Source organism: Solanum pennellii, chromosome 11, assembly GCF_001406875.1.
Source record: "Solanum pennellii chromosome 11, SPENNV200".
NCBI classification, from domain to species: domain Eukaryota; kingdom Viridiplantae; phylum Streptophyta; class Magnoliopsida; order Solanales; family Solanaceae; genus Solanum; species Solanum pennellii.
Genome location: NC_028647.1, coordinates 19,840,870 through 19,862,409, shown reverse-complemented (window position 1 = coordinate 19,862,409; position 21,540 = coordinate 19,840,870). Strand labels below are relative to the sequence as shown.

Here is a 21,540-nt window from a genome sequence, read left to right as displayed (position 1 = left end):
TCATGTTGATTTTGTAGATATTTGTCTTCTAGATATTGATGTCCTTGGTATGTATTGGTTTCCTTCTTGTTATGCTTTTATTGAGACTATCCTAGAGTGGGAAGGAGGAATTTCTATGTCGAATGGTCGGTTTGTTTCTTGTCAAAAATGTAGAAAGATGATTTTCAAGGGTTTCATATACCATCTCGTTAGGGTGAGGGATATGGGTTCTAAAACCCCTACTTTTTAGTCGGTTCCCTTTGTGTATGAGTTTCTGGAAGTGTTTCTAGATTGTATATCCAATATTCCTCCAAAAGCGTTATTGAACTTCTCCTAGATACACAACCTATCTTTATTCCATCTTACTAAATGGATCCAACAGAACATAATGATATGAAAGAGCAATAGAACGATTTTTTAGATAATTCTTTTATCCGACCGAGTATCTCTCCATTGTTTCTCCGGTTGTGTTTGTTCGAAGGAAACATTTTTTGCTTGGTATGTGAATGGATTAATTTAAAACCCTATATCCAAAACATAACAAAATGAAGATTTTTAGAAGTTGTAGGTGTCATCGACGGAGCCAACTACAGACCGTCAGTCGACGGGCCAGTCAACTCCCAGTTCTTAGTCGCAAATGACAGTCGACCAGTACAGACCGCCAGTTGAATCCGTCGATTGACCAGCTAACTTCCAATTTTAGCAACGAAGAACGGTCGACCAGTACGAACCGTCAGTCGACTTACGGTCCGCCAGTTGACTCCGTCGATGGGCCAATCAACATTCAGTTCTCAATCACAAACGACGATCGACCAGTTCGGACTGTCAGTGATTCCAAGAGTGTTTAAGTCAGGGGTCTTTTGATATTTTCCTTGTTCATTTGTCCCCTAAGCTACATCATTTAGACTCAAAATCATGATGTTTTATTCTATTTAAGCCTAGAAAAATAACTAGAACTTACCTAAAGAAAAATCATTAATCAACACTTAGAAAATTAGAAGAAAGAGAGGAGAAAAATGTCAAGAACCCTAGTTCAAGAACGCGGAAAGTTTCCATCTATTCCAGCCCAGAATCGAAAGATTTCTCCGTGGAATTCATCGCCAGGTATGTGGAATTTTGCTAGTGGGTTCCTTTATCCCATTGGGTCCCTAGAATTCAGTCAGTTTCCTTATTCCATTATTATGAATAGACCTAGGGCTTCTAGAATTATAGCATATCATCATGAAAGATCCTATTTAGCATGACTTCATAACTCTATTCATTTCTATCATACTTGATACATTTTTGTACTAACACATACTCTTGCCTACATTATTTCCTAAGTATAGGGTCATTTTTGTACTAACACATACTCTTGCCTACATTATTTCTTAAGTATAGGGTCCGACGTTTTACTTTCCCATTTCCGTGGTTAGGGATCACTTAGTAGATATAGAGGATTGGCAAGTCCTCATGTTTCGAGCACGGAGTCTCTATTTCGTATTGTCATTACTATTCAGTATTGCTGTAAGGTATGGGTTACATCCTGATCACTCTTGATGTAATAGATGGCTTTTGAGACTATGTAAACTTCTGCTATATTTTTATCGAACTCTCTATGATGTGATTTATCTTTTAAAATCTCTTGAATTTCTATTATCTTGTTTATGCATGCTAAGGGGCTTGTGTAGGGCCTCTCAGGGTCTGATACGCAGTCTTACTCCTAGGTTATACTTTCGGTTGTGACACCGACACATTGGAATAACAACTTTTGAAAAATCACTAATGAATCGCTGGTAGAATCTCACATGTCCAAGGAAACTGCTCATTTCCTTCACTGATATTTGGGAGGTTACTTATGAATCACTTGGATTTTGTCCTAATTTACTTCGATACTTTCTCAAAATTTTTGTGTCAAATCACAATTCCTTCCTTAACCATAAAATAACATTTCTCCAAATTAAGAACCAAGTTTGAATCAACACATCTTTAAAGTAACAACTCTAAGTGCTTCTAGAACTGTTTAAATGAATCCCCAAAACCCGAGAAGTCATCCATGAATACTTCCATAGATTCATCTATCATATCAGTAAATAGTTATAACATGTATGGTTGGGAAGTGACTGATGTGTTGTATAGCACAAGGGCATTCGCTTGAGAGATAAAGTCCCATAAAGACAATTGGAAGTCATTTCTTCCTTGATCATCTGGGGCTATAAAATCACGATCCAGGGGTACACCTTATATTTAACATGGTGTACAAGACATGTAGGGACCACATACAAGCAACTTAGCTTTCATAACATAAGTTTATTAAATTTAGCGCACATTTAATATATTTTCAATAATATCAAATCCTTTGTAAATCAAAGCAGAAGTTTGTTACACTTTGTGTAAAAACATCTAAAATATGAATAATCTTGGGACAAAACCCACACAATAGTTCAAAACATAAAATGAAAGATTGAGCAAATATGAGTAAAATCCTCGAATACTATGAGGACATACCAATCTTCAATTTTTTCTCTACTATGATCCTAGCCACCGGGATGGAAGTCGATATCGCTAGACCCTTCATTTAGATATGAAATGTAGGAAAGAGTATGCGTTGGTACAAAAATGTATTAGTCAACCTAAGACATAACCCATAAGCATAAGAGATAAAAACATAAGTCATAAGCATAATCAATGCACATAAATAATCATAAACTATGTGAGCAATGGGCATCGAGTGTCAGTCCCGTCTAGGGTGTGTAGTCTAGGGCGTGACATTCATCTCTTTCAGCTAAATTTGTCTTGTGAGGATAACCCTTTTCTTTGTCATTTTTTATTCTCCTCGTAAACTATGCGACATGATGACCTGGTTTTCCACAAGTAAACTTGGTTAAAATCGGGACTATAAGGCTTGTAACCATTAGATTTATTAACATACCTTTTGCTGTTACTACTTTGGTCTTGTACTAAGTTTGCTTGCAGTATTTATTCCTTTGCTTTGAATGACTCATTTATGTAGTTTGTTGTACCATAACTTCTGATACCATGAGTGGAATTGTAGTCACTATGGTAGCACCATTATAAATATTATTAGTAAAATAAAGACATATTATTTGTTATAATTTGTTAGATTGTTGGAAATATATAATAGATGGGGAAATTATAATATCGAAATAATAATACAACAATTAGGATAAATACAACTATAATAATATTTTAAGTAATATATGTAATACATGAGTCCTGCTAGACACTATCCTAAGAAAGTATCAACAGTGTAAAATGTTTCCCCATAATTGAACAAGTATTCTATAATTAATTAGAGGATACAAAAATCAACAAAATATAAATACCCAAAAAGACAATTGAAAGAATGTGTTTGAAAGAAAAGTGTCTTCTATGTTTTTTTGGTAATTTGTTCTCACTTAGTTCTCTCTAAGTGAAATCACAATTTCTTTATATAGAGGTGATAAGGATGTTAATAACTGACTTACTTTGGTAACCAAGTGAAGGCAACAGTTTTGCGCCAACTAAGACAATACTTTGGCACCAAGTTAGGCAATACTTGGTCACCAAGTTGGATGACAAAGTAGAATAAATATCACATGTTAAATGTTTTACTTTGGATCATAGTAACTAAATCCTTTGAAATAATAATAATCTTGCTAACAATGTAGCCCTATAATGACAAGATTGCATTATTCAAATTATGATTTAAGTGAGTGTTAGTTATTTATATTGTCAATTACCTTATGGTAAATGATAATCTTCGGGAGACTACGATTATCATTTATCCTAAATTGGGTGACCATCCAGATAACTAACTCTCACTTTAATCGTTTGTCTAATTCATGTAATGTTGTTATTAAATATTGTTCTTACTCAACAAAAATAGATGTATAAGATTATCAAGCAGTGATTTAAAGAGTTGTGATCATATTAGTGCTTTGTTTTTAAAAAGTGATCCAGTGAGTGGTTTTAATGGTGAAGTCCCGATCGAATTTCAATGTTAAAGGAGCTTGTGGTGTTTGATTTAGACCATATAAACAGTACATCATATTACTGTCTCGATATATGGTCTGAATCAAACACCACAAGCTCCTTGAACATGGAAATTCGATCGGGACTTCACCATCAAGACCACTCACTTGAACATTTTTGAAATAAAAATCATCAACATGGTCACAACTCTTTAAATTACTGTTTGATAATCTTTTACAGCATCTTGCTGAGTAAGAATAGTATCGTACCGAACCAGAAGCTTTTATGCTTTTGGTTTTGTATGTAATATTAATAATTTGAATTCTGTTCTACTTATTACCTGTCATTGAACTCTTATAAAGTTCATGCATAAATATTAGTACTGGCTAGTTAATAAGTTAATCACTATAATGTTAATGCATTTATAGGTTTGATTCCCAACTTTTTTTTCTTGATGCTTCACAAAATTGACAACCTTACAAATATTTATCTACTTAACTAACTAAACATGGATGCACCCCCGATTTGTTGCATGACATAGCAAATTGCCTCAAACTCTTGTCGAAGCATGAGACTCTTGATAAAAAAATCGAGAGAAATGTTAGATTCACCCCTAAATTTGATAATAATTTAGGGGTATATTTTACTCATGTTTCATATTTAGTGCTACATTTAAGTTCAGTTAGTCAAGTAAATTTATATTTTTTAAGTTAATCACCAGTTTAGAGATGAAACTAATAATTCGTACCTAATATAGGCATTTTTAATACTATATAATATTTTTTTATATTACTAAAATAAATAAATCAAAATAAACATTTTAACTTTTCATATAAGAAAAAAACATAATGAAACTTAAAGAGTATTTGAATATCTTATGATGATAGTAAGTTTGACCACATGCCATAAATTATGATTTCGGAGATAGAAAAAAATAATAAATCATGTTTGAATCACTTAATTTTGACGCATTTATAGTATTATACTTGTGGTTAAAAGGATCAAAATTATTCTTTAAATTATTGGAAATAGGGTACTTTACCCTACTTTATCTTTTCGTATAAAAATATCATGATTATCATATAAGTATTACACAACTTGTTAGGATCGAAATAAACAGGTTTAATGCAGAAGCTAGCATAGTAAACCTGTAAATACCACGAGTAAGAAGATAGATGAGAAATATACCAAAAGACACAAAATTTAACATGGCTCGCTCAATCGACCTACATCCACAAAGGAGATGTAACACATCAGAACCCAGACTTAGAAAAGTGCAGAAAAATTTCACCTAAACCAGTTAACCATAACAGCGTTCACAGACCGTGATAGGGTCCACTACCCGTTGACATACCCATGTACTTCAGTCGTTACTCTTCCCAACAGAGTTGGACCACGAGACCCTTCATAGATTGTGGACCACCACACAAGCCATAGGATAGCTCGTGAGAACTAGGCAGAACCCCACCAAGTCCATTATTTGACCACGGGGACCTTTATGGTCAATAAATCCTCCGACATCCTAAGATAGTTCTAGTGGGCAATATCACCTACAAGGAAGAGATCAATGTCAGTGTTATCATTGCCGAGGAAACATTGTTAAAGAGATTTATAAGAGTGGGTAATTAGTTTGATTATTTAGGATTGATGTCTATAACTTGCTTGAAAATAGTGTCCCGAGCCTATACCCCAGGGGAGGCTAGCACTTAGAGACCATTGCTGGCCCCTAGCGAACCCCTGGCCTGGCTTGGTTAACTGAACGAAAGACAATATGCATAATTATAAAGATAGTAGCACTTAACTGAACTAACTAATAAAATGAATGTGAATATTTTAAGATTAATCATTCAACTTGGCCAAAAATGACAACCCAAAACAAATGAATAATAATGAAAACACCCAAAGGAATAACATTTGACTGTCTATCTATGAAGCCTTTATAACTGAGATGGATATTGGGACAAACCTCACAACATCCTAATGAACTGAAATATGACTGGAGCAATAAAAGGAGTCCTTCAGAAGGCAAGAAGGCTCACCAAATGACTCTGAGCTGCTCACTAGATTAAAATGCGTTGGATACCAATCTTCGTTACCTGCATCTGCATTATAATATGATACAGACCAACTTGCATTAGTATATTGAATGCACGAATAAGAGAGTTGGAATGTTTACCATAACATAGGCTGGAAAAAATTCTGAAAGAAACACTTACCTGGGCTTTACTTAACTCAATTGAACTTAACTGATTTCAATATAAAGTTGTATAAATAAATGTAGTATAAAGAAAAGCTGAAATATGATTTTAAACGGTGTATTTAGAAATACAATAATAATTTTGTATATACGCAAAGATACAATATGAACTCTGTTTGTATATAAAAATACTAATATTTCTAATGTATATAAAAATATGAAATACTTCTGTGGGAGTTTTTCTTACCGACAACTATCACTTAAGAGCATTAGTTATGATATAACACTTCACCTCATGCTACCAAAGACCATCCTATACCTTGTCAGGGTATAGGACTTGACTCACTAAGTTGATCCACTAGTTTATGCTAAAAATCACTAAAGGAATATTATGAAAAATAAAAAATATTTCTACCCATCATGGCTACATGGTTTATGGGGTTGTGAGTTATCTGAACTCTCCTTCATATCGATGCTCAATACTACTCCAAAATATGATACTAGCTCTTATATTTAAAAACATACTTCTTTTTGTGATTTAGATAATGGTCAAAAACATAGCTAAAAGGCTATCTTGGAAATCAATGTTTCACCTCTTGCTTAAATGTGAAAGCATTTACTCATTTCTGAAAACTTTCTCAAAGGCTCTTTGGAAATCTCATTTTCCGTTGCTATTGAAATGTGAAAAACATTTTGTAGTTTTTGGGAATACTTAGTTCATATATACTTTCTTTGAAGAAAAGAACTTCAAATCTGAACACTATCCTTAACTTTGTAGCTTAAGTCTTAAAACAAGTTAAAACGTTTGTGAAAGACTTTTGAAAAACTTTAAGAACTTATCTTGACTTGACTCTCGACTTCTTGACTTGAATTTTTATATCTTGAATTGACTCTTAACTTGTTGGCTTGACTCTTGACTTTCCTTGAATTGAATTCATGAATTCAAGGATCATAATTTGTGACAGAAAAGATCTCATGATGTTCACAAATGGTTTTAGATAGGAAGAACAAGGTTCTTGAGAACCTTTGATAAGAACTTGAATAGAAACCTTGAAGCCGTATCTCAAAGGTAAATGATCAAAAAACTTTTTTGAGATTCTTGAATTACTTTCTTGGAATCTGTATGGCAAATAATTAAAATTTTCATTAGTAAAGATAAAAATCTGATTCGTTTGAACCTTTTATTAGTTAGGAAATTATTTAGGGTTTTTTTGGAGGTAAAAAAACCCTTAATAAATTTGGTGGTGTTGGAAAGTAGATTCAATTACCTTTAATTGGGTAGGTTATAGCTCATGTAACTCCTTATATTCTAAGAGATATGATTAGGTTGTCAAAAATGAACCAAACATAGGTAACCCGCTTAACCCGCCAAAAATTTACGGGTTGGGCTCAAGATAATTTGAATTGGGTTCAATCTCAACCAATTAAAGCTTATCCCATTTGAAGATAATTTTAAGTTGAGCCCAATTCAATCTTCAATTTAAACCTGTTTTAAAACTTTTTATTAAGATATATTTCTATATTAAAGGTATGAATTATTATCTATTTAACATCTTTTAGAATTTACATATCTATTTATTACTTTTTTAACAAAAAATTCCTGAGCAGAAATTCAAATTGTGATTATAAAAGTTAAATATCAATATGTTAAATTATTGAGATTAATCAAGTCAAATTGGGCGGGTCAAGACCCAACACATATTTTAGCCCCCATTTGAGTCCAAAGTAAACTTGGGCAGGTCAAGACCCAACCCAATTTCTATTCAACCCATTTAAATATTTTCAATTTTAACACGACATGCCCATTTGACACCTCTAGATATGGTCATATTAATTTGACCAAGTAGAAACCTACATTAAAACTTAATTGATAAGGAAAATTCAAGATAACTTATCAAGAAATTTCCAAGAACTCAATTTGAAAGATTTCAAGAACATAATTCGTTGTAAGAGGCCTTATTCGGCATGGACCTTGAAGTCACACGCATTCCTTAGCATTCAGAGAGTCAAGGCGAAGTCCAAACTATGGTAGGGTCATTGGCTACCTCAATTCCTTGGTATTCAGTGTTAGGAGGACTGACCTTCTCTAAGGGTACACCTCAGGTAGGTGCATTTCTTGGTGCATTTAGTGCTCTACTTCTCTAAGGGTACACCTCAGGTAGGTGCATTTCTTTGTGCAGTTGGTGATCCTTAGAGGAGAGTTGGGTTGATAGGTCCCAAGTATGGTTCGTCATCCATTTTGACTATGTGTTGGGATTTCTAGATTAAGTAAGGCATAAACTCACATTGTTCCCTTCAGATAAGCAGTTAAGTTAGGGGTTGGTAAGAGGGTTGGTTTTTCCTTTCCAGTTAGCATCGAAGCATCAAATATAAACGGGGCACATATGTCCCCATGTCATGTGAGGGTTTTGGACCAGTCATTCCTTGAGATTTACAATGATGGTGCTAAGAGTCTTCCCATGAGTACAATAGTGACATAATTAACTTTGAGGTAAGTATCAATTCAAAAAGGGAGATCTTTCTTTTTAACCAATGTTTCCTATTGAGATGGCATCTCAGGTTCTAGAGAGTTGTAAGGTAGGTCATTGTGCTGGCAGTAGGTAGAGTTTATACCAGTATTCTTATGTTGGTAAATTGGACATTCCAGTGTTGGGTTTCATGTTATTCCATTGGGTATTTACATACAGTTGCTCTTTGTAATGGTTTCAAGTTTTGATGCTGATAGGCAATTATGTTAGTGTAACACCCCGCATTCTATGTATACTAGTTCTATTTATAGGACGCTTATAATTTCTTTGACGTATAGTTATGGACTCGGTTCATATGCGACTAATGACAATAGAACAATTTAAAATGAATTGTCTATAGATATTAATGAGTCTCAATTAAGTTGAAATCATTGGAAGTATTTAAACTTGAAATGGTGGTATATGAGTTTAAAGTATAAATTGACATAATGTATATGAGTAGTTAAGATAAAGGTATCAAGGTCTATAAAATGAAATAAAATATTGAGGTGCTTGCTTGACTTAATTATACTAGTAGTTGATAAGTAGGTGCATCACCTACTTTGACTTATTGACCGCCCAAACAACCAAGTAGGTGCATCACCTACTAAAAATCTTTTGACCATGCTATTGGGACAAAAACACTACAGCCTACTTGAATTAATCTAGAACAAGTTGGATTAGAAGAATAAGGGGAAATGGAAAGCCAAGGACCGATATTCTCAAGTACAAGGAGGCCCAATTTAAAAGTCCAAGTAGGTGGATCACCTTCTTGCATTAATTATAGCCAAAATTGACAAGAATTGAGGTATAATTGGAAGCAAGGCCCAACAAGTATTGAAGTCACAATGGCCAAGATAAAAGGCCTAGTATGTGGGTCACTTACTTGAAAATATATGGCCAAAAATTGTCCTAGTAAGTGGGCCAATGCATCTCCTTTTTAAATGGATAAAGATCAAATCTTTATCTTCATTTTTAACTTGCAAAGTTTAAGGTTTATTAAGTTTCTCTCTTGGTCTTTCTTGGATTAACCTAACATCCCTAAAACTCCTTATGGTTCTTGAATATTGTCCATTTTTTGATGTAAAAGTTTGAAGGAGAGATACAGTTCTTGAAGTACAAGTTTAATGGATGAATTTCTAGAACCAAGGTAATACTACTTCCATTTATGCCTCATTATAAATACAGGTTTTGGGTGGAGAATTTTGTATAAATTTGTCAAGAACTCATCGATGGTTATAAATCCTTTGGTTAAATATTTTCCTGTTATGCTGAAAGATTTTTGGGGAATAATAGTTTTTTCCTTATGTATATTGTTGTTGGAGGCAGCTTGGGTACCTTGCAAAGGATGTATGAAGTTGTATTAATGTATAGAAGAAGGGTGTGATGGTTCACCGTTTGTGTAAGGATTGTATGGTCCTACATTCCGTAAAATGTTTAGCTATTTTTTTTTGGAGGGCCTAAATGTTATTAGCTTCCAACATTAGATTAATCATGACTTATATTGTAGATTTAGCTCCAAAAATGTTAGTTGAATCGTGATAGTTATATTGGTCAGAAAATAAGGTATATAAGGCTATTTTATTTTCTATTCCATTGGCATGAATCCAACACCTGTATTACAGAGTACACTTGCTAAGTTCCCTTCGTAGTGACTGATTCATAGTTGTCTTTCCTACTCCCTAGAGCATTAAAGTGAGTACTATAATATGAGTTTATTACTAAACGTACATGCTTACTCTACCAAGTATTAGCATGCAAGGTTTAAGCATACTTCATTGTCAATGTAGCCTTGGCATATATTCCCCTTATATAAATCAAAAAGATCCTAGATTGCACATGGTACATATGTTTATATGTTTGATATACAATTTGCCCATATCAAACCAGCTTGTTTCACCTTTCTATTCCCTGGTAAATGTCATTTTTTCACATAGTCATATATTCTCTTTATTAGTTGTTATTCCCACTAGGTTAGACAGTAATGTTACCTCACAAAATTTCTACTTGCTCTATTGTACATTTTTATATGTACTTACTTGGGATATGTATCCGTCCATAAGTTGAATTGTCCACGTTCTTCCTTGGTTTAACGATCATATATACATTGTATTTGATATTAATTAGTGAGTATTTTGGCTATCATATATAGTTCAAATCTCTTGGCTGAATGTACATATCTTCACTTGATGTTCTCTAATTTGAGATGTCAACATGCTTAGTGAGTCATATGAGGTCCTAAGTATTTCGTTGGTGTCATATTTGCTTCCCATGTCATTGTTATTATTGCAAGTCCATATTCATATGTCTTCTACTACTGGTCCATAGTTCTAAGACTCAACAATGACTATGCCCACCAAAACAAAAATCTCAGAAGAGTTATGATTATTGAAAGAACAATCTCAAAAGAGTCATGAACTGATAAACAAAAATCTCAACGATTAAATTATCTAAGTGAAGCAATCTGTATAATTATGGGTGGAAGCCCAGAGGCAAATGCCTAGCATGGGTCGATTCTAATTGGTATAGAACATCTCAGGGGTGAAAGCCTTGCATGGGCCGATCGCAATTGGTATAAAAGGTTGGCGAAAGCCCAGCATAGATAGATCCCAATTTGTGAAATTATGAGGTCAACATCCTAGGGGTTAAAATTCCTAGCACGGGTCATCCTCTTCTACCATTGATATGCAAGTCATTTGTGTCATATAACTTCAAATGAATATGACAAACAGAAAGGTAAAGAGAAGATTGTAACATGCACGATTCCAAAAGTATACCAAAGGTGGTCTCTAATCCCTATCTATTGGTATTTCGTTTTAGTTGAGTTCTCATTTCACATATGGTTGTATTATACCTTAAATATTCCTTACATTCTTTTGTACTAACATCCCTTATTGGGGATGTTGTATTTCATGTTGTAGGTACATGCACTCAACTAGTAGTTCTCCCTAATAGAAGAACATGATACTTTTCTGCCTCACCTAGGGTTGGGGTGTGACAAAAATGTTATTTGAGCAGTTCGTCCTAGGGAATCTACAAAGTCGTGTCTAGTAGAGCCTTACTTATGAATGTGTTGTGCACCACATTTATAATTAGAGGGCTTTCTTAGGAATTTAGCAATTGTTACTTTTCTTCGTAATCCAAACTCTGTGATAGAGCAATGTTAAGAAGCTAATTCCACTTGTACCTGATCATTTTATTCTTATAATGCTTACTATGGTTAAGGTTAATCGTTTCTAAATTGTCATTATGTAATATACAGAAAGGATCATAAGTTATAAAATTTCTAATAGATTGGGCTCATTTTTTTCTACCGTCCCAGATAAGGCATGTAAAGCTTTTTATGGTATTTGCATTTTAAGTTGCATTTGTACCCATTTATATCACATTGGTTCAATTGAGAAAGTTATTACTATGCTTAAAAATGATTGGTTACCTAGTTACATCTATGAGCTATAGCGTTTCCAGGCAGATCTAGGAGGATATCATCGACTCTTGAGTTCTATATTTCCTCAATAACTGTAGGATATATTCCTATAGAGGACACTCGTTCTTAGTCTGTGCTATATATTGAATTGACGGCATTACACATGTACTCGAAAGTGGTGTAGTTGAACCAGTTTCTTTTAGTTGGAAGAAGGCAGTGACACAATCTGATAGGTGAATGCATCAATGCAATGCTGTTACTATCGAATAAGTACTAATAACATTTGTTCTTTTTAGGGTTTTAAAACTTAAGGATAAGGGTGATAATTGCTGAAAATGATATATGTATGTTAGTGCCTATTAGGATCTATGTTTTTGCTACAGAGGATTAGGAGATGACTAAAGGGTAAGGTTAACAACAAAAGGAAAATTTATTAGCTAGACCAAAGTTGTGATTAGTCAGGTTGTACATAGTTGGATTAGAGTACATGAAGCTACTAGTTTTGATCAAAAGGTACTTGTTAGATAGAAAGCATGTGAGAATGAAGCTTGAATGACACGTGCAAAAAATGTATGTAGAGCTTCTAGTTAGAAAGAGATGGGATATGTCAATTTTCTAAACATAGGGGTGGGGATGATATGATGCACTAGAGGAGTTAGATAGGTGGTTATAAAAGAGTGATTGCAAGTGTATGAGGCAAGAAAATGGTATCAATTATTAACCCGAATGAGTTATAATGGTGCACCTAGGAAAAATTTTGTGAACCTTTGTTAGACAAAGAAGTCAATTTTAGTATTGATTCAAGTCTTGATATAAGCTCTTGATAACAACAAGAATTAGAGTTGAATAGAAAGGTTACTATATAGAAGATACATGGGCATAGCTCATCCACATAATTAGTACAAAAGAGATGTAGAGCATTATACATATGTATAGACTTTAATCAAATTGATTAGAGTTACTACATGATTCATTCAATATATACCTGCATTAATTTGTTAATAGAGGAAATATTGATCACATTCTAGTTGTTCTTATTTTCTATTTTGCATGGGAAAGGAGTCCTAGAACCCTTAAGTTATACAAAAAAAAAAAGAGGAATTCTATTATTATGGCTAGACCTATCTAGTGAAGCCCAAAGCGGCTACTCTACGATTTTACAAATCCTGATATAACTTTATGGTACCTGCCATTTACTTGTTAATAGATTTCATATTTTATAGTAATTTCAAGCTTCACTATTAATTTTCTATTATGACTTTCAAAAGGCACCAGACATTGAGTGTGATGTAACACAAGCTAGTAATGAGGGCGAAGTTCACTTCGGCCTCCCACTCCTAGAGATGAACTATTGAGAATTTTCTTTTTCTATCTTAACAGAATTATTTTTATTGGCCTAGATTGAAGCGAAGTCCCATTAGCATAATACCAATAAGAATTGTTAGGAGATTCAAGATCGTAGACGGGGAAATAAATTGTATGTGCCTTGAAGTGAGTAAGGAATCTGAGCAGAACTACCCCACCGTGACTTAGCGCTTAAGATAGCGTGTTCTCCCTTAATATGGTAGAGTGGTTCTATAGGATATCTCATAGTTTCCAAAGATTGCTTGTTAAACATTATACAAAATACATGTTCTATACTTTATCTATTTGTATATCATTTGCCCTTGTGGATCACTTCCTCATATGTTACCTAATGTCATAGAATGATTACATATTATTGTTATCCGCTTCAAAGAACCTTGTTTAGTGTTATATGTTTTTGTAGGACCTGTCCGTTACATGTTATTTATTGCACATGTTACTTTTCACATATCAGTTGTCCATATTGTGTGAGTAATGCATGCTAATTCATCATATGCTATGGCAAAAAAAATAAGTGCTCTTGGATTATATGGCTCATATATCACTTGTTTACATATCATATGCATCATAAACAATACATAGCTTATTTTCTTAAGCATTAGAGGCCTTATAGATTTTTTAGACATGTGTCATGTGGTCATATATCATGTGTACTTAATTTTACATGTTAGTCCACCAATTCGTACAATATAACATACTTGCTCAATGTGATTGTCATATGATAGTTCAATTTCTTATATGTCTATATGTCATATAGTCTACTTGCTTACGTATTATATATTTCTTAGCTTTTGTACTCATGGATCATATGCTCATCCATTCAATTTCCTACATTTCTTATGATAGTTTATTCACATACACGCTACCCTATAGTTTATATGCGCGCGTACACCACATATTTTTTTTATAGCTTAATGCATGTGTACCATGCTCTCCCTTTTGGGCTAGTCTGCAAGCATGTTTCATACCCAATGTGACTTGTTTATCCGTATAGTATTCCCCTCTGTGTTTATTGACTTGAGTTTTGAATAATTTGGGAAAATGTTTCCTTGTAACAATATTTAGTGAAAAATTTGATCATAAAAGGCTCGTCATATAGGTAAATTTTATCACAACCATAGATAAATAACTTAGCATAATACCTTATCAGAAGGTGCGATATAAAACTTTAGAGATATTATTAATAACTATGTGTTCTTATAAGATTCACTTTTGAAAAGAGTCATAGGATAAAAGAGAAGGGAAAGTAGAGCCCCGATAGATTACGCCTATGATTTTATATGTCAGGTCCATATAAAAGTTGGGAGACACCATAGTAATTCTTGATTTTTAAGGCCTGGAGGCTAAGCACACAAGGCGTAACCTCTATTGAAGTATTGTTGAAGGACTAAAATGTAACATAAGATACTTGGGGATAGAAGATGGTAGAGATCCTAAATACATCTCCTCATTCTAAACAGCAACATAAGTATCTGAGATCATGTTGTCTCCTTATATGATCATAAGTCCTACAAATATTTGTTCATTTGATATGTCAATTGCATGTCTCATGTTTAGGTATATTAAATTCCTTATTTGTATGAGTTGTACTTGTGTATCTTCAGTGAATTACATGTTCAAGAAAAGGGTTTGATTTCTTATATTCTAATTTCATAAAACATATGTATTGAGACGTCATGCGACACTTATCTATATGTGTTGGTCAATATATTTTTGATAGTTCTGTTTGCAGAGGAAACTCTCGCAAATAACCCAATGATATTCCAAGGTTAATTAAATTGTCAGCTTCACCTATCATTCGAGGACGAATAATGATAATGGGGGAGGGGGAGAATATAACACTAGTACACGTAGAATAGTTATGGAATCGGTTTCCTATGAGACTAATGACAACAGAATAGGTTTAAAGTGAGCAATATGTAGATATTAATGGGATCCAATAAATTTAAAATGGATGGAAGCATTTAAACTTGAGATGATTGTATTAGAGTTTACTGTTTAAATTGACATAGTGTATATATGTTTTAAATTACACTAAAGGTATTAAGGTATAGAAATGGAACACAATTGTACAATTGTGAGGTGCTTGCTTGACTTAACTAATCTAGCAGGTTACAAGTAGGTGCATCACGTACTTTGACTTATTGATTAGCCCAAAGGACCAATAAGGTGGATCACCAACTAAGACTCTTTTAACCATGTTATTGGGCCAAGTATACTACCACCTAATTGAATTAATCCAGCCCAAGTTTATTAGAAGAATAAGGGGAAATGGAAAGCCAACGCCCAATATTCTCAAGTCCTAAAAGGCCCAATTTAAAAGTTCAAGTAGGTGAATCGCCTACTTTCATTAATTATGGCCCAAATTGACAAAAATAGAAGGACAATTGGCAGTAAGGCCTAACAAGTTTTGAAGTCACAAAGACCCAAGTTAAAAGACCAAGTAGGCAGGTCACCTACTTTAAAATATATATGGCCAAAATTGTCCAAGAAAGTGGTCCAATGCACCACCTTTTTAAAAGGATAAATATCATATCTTTTACTTCATCTTTTACTTTCAAAATTTAGGATTTATTAAGTTTCTCTCTTTGTGCTTTTTTGGATTAACACAGCACTCATAAAACACCTTTGGGTTCTTGAATATTGTTCACTTTTTCAAGTAAAAAATCACAGGAGAGTTTTAGTTCTTTAAGTACAAGTTTAATGGATTAATTTCCAGGAACTAAGTTAAGGCTACTTTCCATTTTTGCCTCACTTTAAATAGAGGTTTTGCCTAGAGAAATTTGTATACATTTTTCAAGAAATCATGGATGGCCATAAATCCTTGAGTTTCATATTATCCTATTACGCTAAAAGATATTTGGGGAATGCTAGTGGGTGCCTTATGTATATTGTTGTTGGGGGAAGCTTGGGTATCCTTGCAAATAATGTATGAAGTTGTATTAATGTATTGAAGAAGGGTCTGGTGGTTCACCATTTGTGTAAGGGTTGTATGAGCCTGATTTCTGTCAAGTGTTTAACTACTATTGTTGGAGGGCCTTTAATGTTATTAGCTTCTAACATTAAACTAATCATGACTTATACTGTAGGTTAGCACCAAAAAGGGTGGTTGAATGGTGATAGTTATATTAGTAAAAAATAAAGTATGCAAGGCTATTTGATTTCCTATTTCTTTGGCATAAATCCAACACTTGTATTACAAAGTAAGATTTCTAAGTCCCCTTGCTAGTGACTTATATATAGTTGCAGTTCTTACTCCCTAGAGCATTAAAGTGGGTATTACAATATGAGTTTATGACTAAATGTACTTGCTTATCTTACCAAGTATTAGAATGCAAGGTTTAAACATATTTATCATCAAAGTACCCTGACACTTATTCCCCTTATATAAATCAAAATGATCCTAGATTACAAATGTTTATATGTTGGATATATAATCTGCCCATATCATGCAATCTTGCTTCACCTTTCTATTCCATCATAAATGTCATATTTTCACATCTTAATATATTCCCTTTATTAGTTATTACTCCCACTATGTTAGACTATAATGTTACCTCACAAAATCACTACTTGCTCTATTTTACATTTTTATATCTACTTACATGGAATATGTATCAGTCTTTAAGTTGAATATGCCCACTTTCTCCTATGGTTCCATGTTCATGTCTAAATTATATTTGATATTAGTTAGTGAGTGTTTTGATATCATATAGAGTTCAAATTTTATGGCTGAATGTTAAATGTCTTCACTTGATGTGCTCCAATTTGAGATGTTAACATGATTAATGAGTCATATAAGCTCCTAAGTGTTTCGTTGGTGTCACGTTTGCTTCCCAAATTATTGGTATTATCGCAAGTCCATATTAATATGTCTTCTACTACTGATCAGTAGTTCTAAATCTCAACAATGATTATGACCACCAAAACAACAATCTCAAAAGAATTATCCAAAGAACAATCTCAAAAGAGCTATGAACTTGTAAACAACAATATCAATGATTAAAGAATCCATGTGTAGCAATCTGTATAATTATCGGTGGAAGCCCAGGGGTAAATGCCTAGAATGGGTCTATCCTAATTTGTATAGAAGGGTGGCAGCTGAGGGGCTAAAGCCTAGCATGGGCCGATCGCAATTGATATAAAAGGGTTCCAGCTCAGGGGTGATAGCCTAGGATGGGCCGATCCCAAGTTGTGGAATTTGTAACCTATGTAACTACTATTGTAACCTATGTAGCCTATGAAACTCCTAAGGTCATTATCTTCACTATTTACTACCTCCATTATCTTACTATTCAATGCTAGGAAGATTTTTTCTAGTATAAATAGTAGTGGTCTTCATTTGGATTGATAGATACAATACACAAGAGAAAAAACATAGAGTGAAAGTGTTAGCCTAAAAGAGAGTTCTTATTATTTGAAGGGAGGTGTTCTTTTTTGTGGAGCTTTGGACTCAAATCTTGTCCAGAGTTTTTGAGTTATAATTATTGAAGGTTGTTGTATCTTGGAGGGGACAAGTCAAAGAGGACTACTACTGGACCGATGAAAACATTTGCTGTAGTGGGCTTGAATCTCCTTAAAGAGAGTGAGATATCCGCGCCTTAGCCTTGAAGAGATATATTTTCTTCATTATTTATTTTTTTCAATTGTAATATTGTATTTTTTGTTATCTAGTAAGTTTTTCACTAACATATATTATTATAAGTTAGATGTTCCAAAAAAAAAGTTGAATTACCATTTTAATTATATAAAGATAAAACTAAAAGTCCAACAACTATAATTTCAAAAATATAAAATTTATTAATAATCATATGCATTGAACAGGATAAATAATAGATGGTTCATCTACCAGTAATTATTATAGTAGCATATTTCCTCAATATTAATTAGAATACAACTTTTTCACATTTGAACATTCATTAGTTTGATTGCAGCGTCTACTTGTTATATTTGTTCATCTATCAATACTTGCTTTTATTATCTTGATGTGTAGTAATTTAGAATATGATGTATTCTCAACAGAATATTTTGTTTGATTTTGTTCATTCTTTTTCTTAGTTTTTTGTACTTTCAATGTATAAATATCATAACAATGGATACACGTAGTTGTGGTTTGGAAAAGCCTTTTCGTCTCCAACAATAAAAATTTTTATTTTCATTGAAGCATATGGAATAGATAAGATCATTCATTATCAAGATTGATTTTCGATCCTCTTATATGTCATACCATTACAATAGCTTTGATTTGAGTCTTTTCTAAGCTTGGAGTTATTCGAAACTTCAACTTTTAATACCTTGAATTTGCTAAAGTTGGTATAAAAAAGCGGATAAATGAAAAAGATATTCATAAATAATTTTTTGGTGATATATGTTAATTAATGTTTTCCTAATTATATAGTTTAAGTAGATGAATGAAACTACTCTAACCGTTGAAATCGATAATCGAAACAACAAATGGAATATATATCAACAACATTACTTATAAAAAGTATCATGTAAATATATCAATACTTAAATTTTGGTCAATATATATATAATTCACTATATGTTTTACCTATCTAGATAAATTTTGTTGCTGAATTTTGTAGTTTCAAATAATATTTAATCATCTAATATTGTACTTTTTCACGTTATTCACTCATTACAATGTATTTTTAATATGATTTATTCTGTATGAACTACTTGTGTCACACACACACACACAAACACGCGCGCGCACGCACGCACGCACTCATAAGCACGCACAAAAAAAAGTCCAAAAAATAAATTGTTTAGTGGTCTTATGATATGACACCCCTAATTGGTATTGTCACCTTATTTGTCACATGTCATAATTTTAGTGACTCATTTATTTAACTTGAATGGCCATGTCGTTGAACACGTGGCATGAGCCTGAATTTAATCTGAAGTCCAAACATTTTGTTACTATTTTAAATAAAAACAATAAGAAACAATACAACTTGTTCATTATTAAACTATGTTGATTAAGTACCTTGTTATTAACATCACTAAATATGGTGTTCATAAGTTTCTTGTATCTACGATTATCATTGGTCGTCTGCCAGTTGAGCAACATCGGCATATGGTCATCAACCTTTTGAGTGACCTAGAAATTAATACTCGAACTGCACTCAAACAACCATACTTGGAATACAATAGGCATTCCACTGATTCTATAAAATTGTTTTTTACTATTCAACTTTTTGCTCAAGCTCTTCATCAGCAAGTAGAAAACTTTTTTCCCACATGGAAACTGACTGTACCTTCCAGTTTCAACAAGTTCAAAATATAATCTACGAACTTTTTTGGTAGCTCTTTCACCAGAAAAAATCACTGTCTGGATGAAGTATAATATTGCAAACTTCAGTCCATCCTAATCATTCTCCCCCCACACTTTTTGATGAAAACTCCTCTTTATATCGATTTTTTTGATCAAATTAGCACCCTCAAAATATTGTTCCATGAACCTATTTGGTTCTGACTTGTCCAAGATGAAATCATTTTCTTCATTGACACAATTTAATCCACTAATCAAAGCAAATTCTCTCAAAGTGAAACGCAACGTAGATCCATTTACACGCATTACAAATGCTTGGCGAGAACTACAATTGAGTTCTAAAGCCATGCAACACCTATGTATTTGTCCGCGAGCACGACGTCGATGCATTTCCATATAATTATTAAAACAGGTGCTCTCACGGAATACATTGTATACATGACCATGTAAATACTTCACCAAATCAGCTTTTATGTCATGTTTAAAAGAAACAATGAATATGGGGAGCTTTTTTGGTTTATTTTTGACATAAAATTCATTTGACTGCACATGTTCGACAATAAAATGAATACGTACTCAAATATTTACTGATATATAAATCTATTTCTAGTTCATAAAATAGAATAAGAGAAACTACATTGTATACAAATGATTGAATGTTCATTCAGATTCATGAATATTGTTGGCATAAAAATTAAAATGAAACAAATAACAAAATACATACTAAAATATACTATAAATCTATTAAAATTTGAATACATAAAGATGCTGAAAAAAATATAAATACATTATTCAACAATCTAATATATGTATACAACAAAATATGGGAAAAATATAATGGCTAATAGAATACAGTTTGAGGGAAATCTACTAAATTGGAATATATAAAGATAAATATTGTATTCATTTTCTTAATATTGACAAGCAAATGAGAAGAGTCTTAAGTATAAGGTAATTTGTAGCATCCAATATTAGTGTTTTGGTACTTTTAGTGATACATGCACATTTTTGGTTGAAAGTTCTTTTACATGAATACTTTTTGTTGGACTAACAAGTTCTATATTGAGAACTGTACAGAAATAACAAAAGGCTTGAAAGAAGCAAGATTATAGTACTCACTTAAACTTTTTATCTTTTTACTTAGATGCTCACAGGAAATGTAATTTGCATATTTGCACAACTGACAAATATTAGACCTTGTTTTAATTGTATCCGTAATTTATCGCATCACATTTAGGGATGCAAAAATATTTTCTGTATTTAAAACTATAAGCTTCCAATCTGAAAGACATATACAATTTCAAACACAAAAACAACAATAGACATAGCATAAAAAATCTTTTCATGAATAATTTAATACCTCTTCATCGTCATGATGTAATACTTCATCACTTCGATATTTTTCTTGTTCATCAGGGGTTTCAGAGCACAACACTTCCCTTTTTTTTGACGAGCTCTCTATTGCCATTTTAGACTCTTGTGCATCCTAGCCGCAGATCCTACATTATCGATCAATCCCTGAGTAATGCACAAATCAAATGAGGGAAATTGCAGAAAATTTTGAATGTTGTCGTTTATACCTCTAGTAATCCTAACCGAATCAGCCATTGCATACAATACAATTTTTTTTCCAACATTCCAAAAATCTGGATAAAAAAAGTTTCTTTAAACAACTGTTACACCGTAGTGAACATCAAACAAAAATGATTCTATATATATGAATTTTCATAATCTACCTAATCTTAAACATTGAAAGAAAATCATAAAAAAAAGGACAAAAAAAAACAAAATCATAAATGTATGATGAATATTAAAACAAAATCACATAAATAAT

General features: G+C 32.8%; 1 pseudogene; it reads right to left on the bottom strand.

The window, feature by feature from the left end:
* LOC114074721 overlaps positions 1-21,314 on the bottom strand; it is a 35,667-nt pseudogene extending 14,353 nt beyond the window's left edge.
* Between the last annotated feature and the right edge of the window lie 226 nt (positions 21,315-21,540).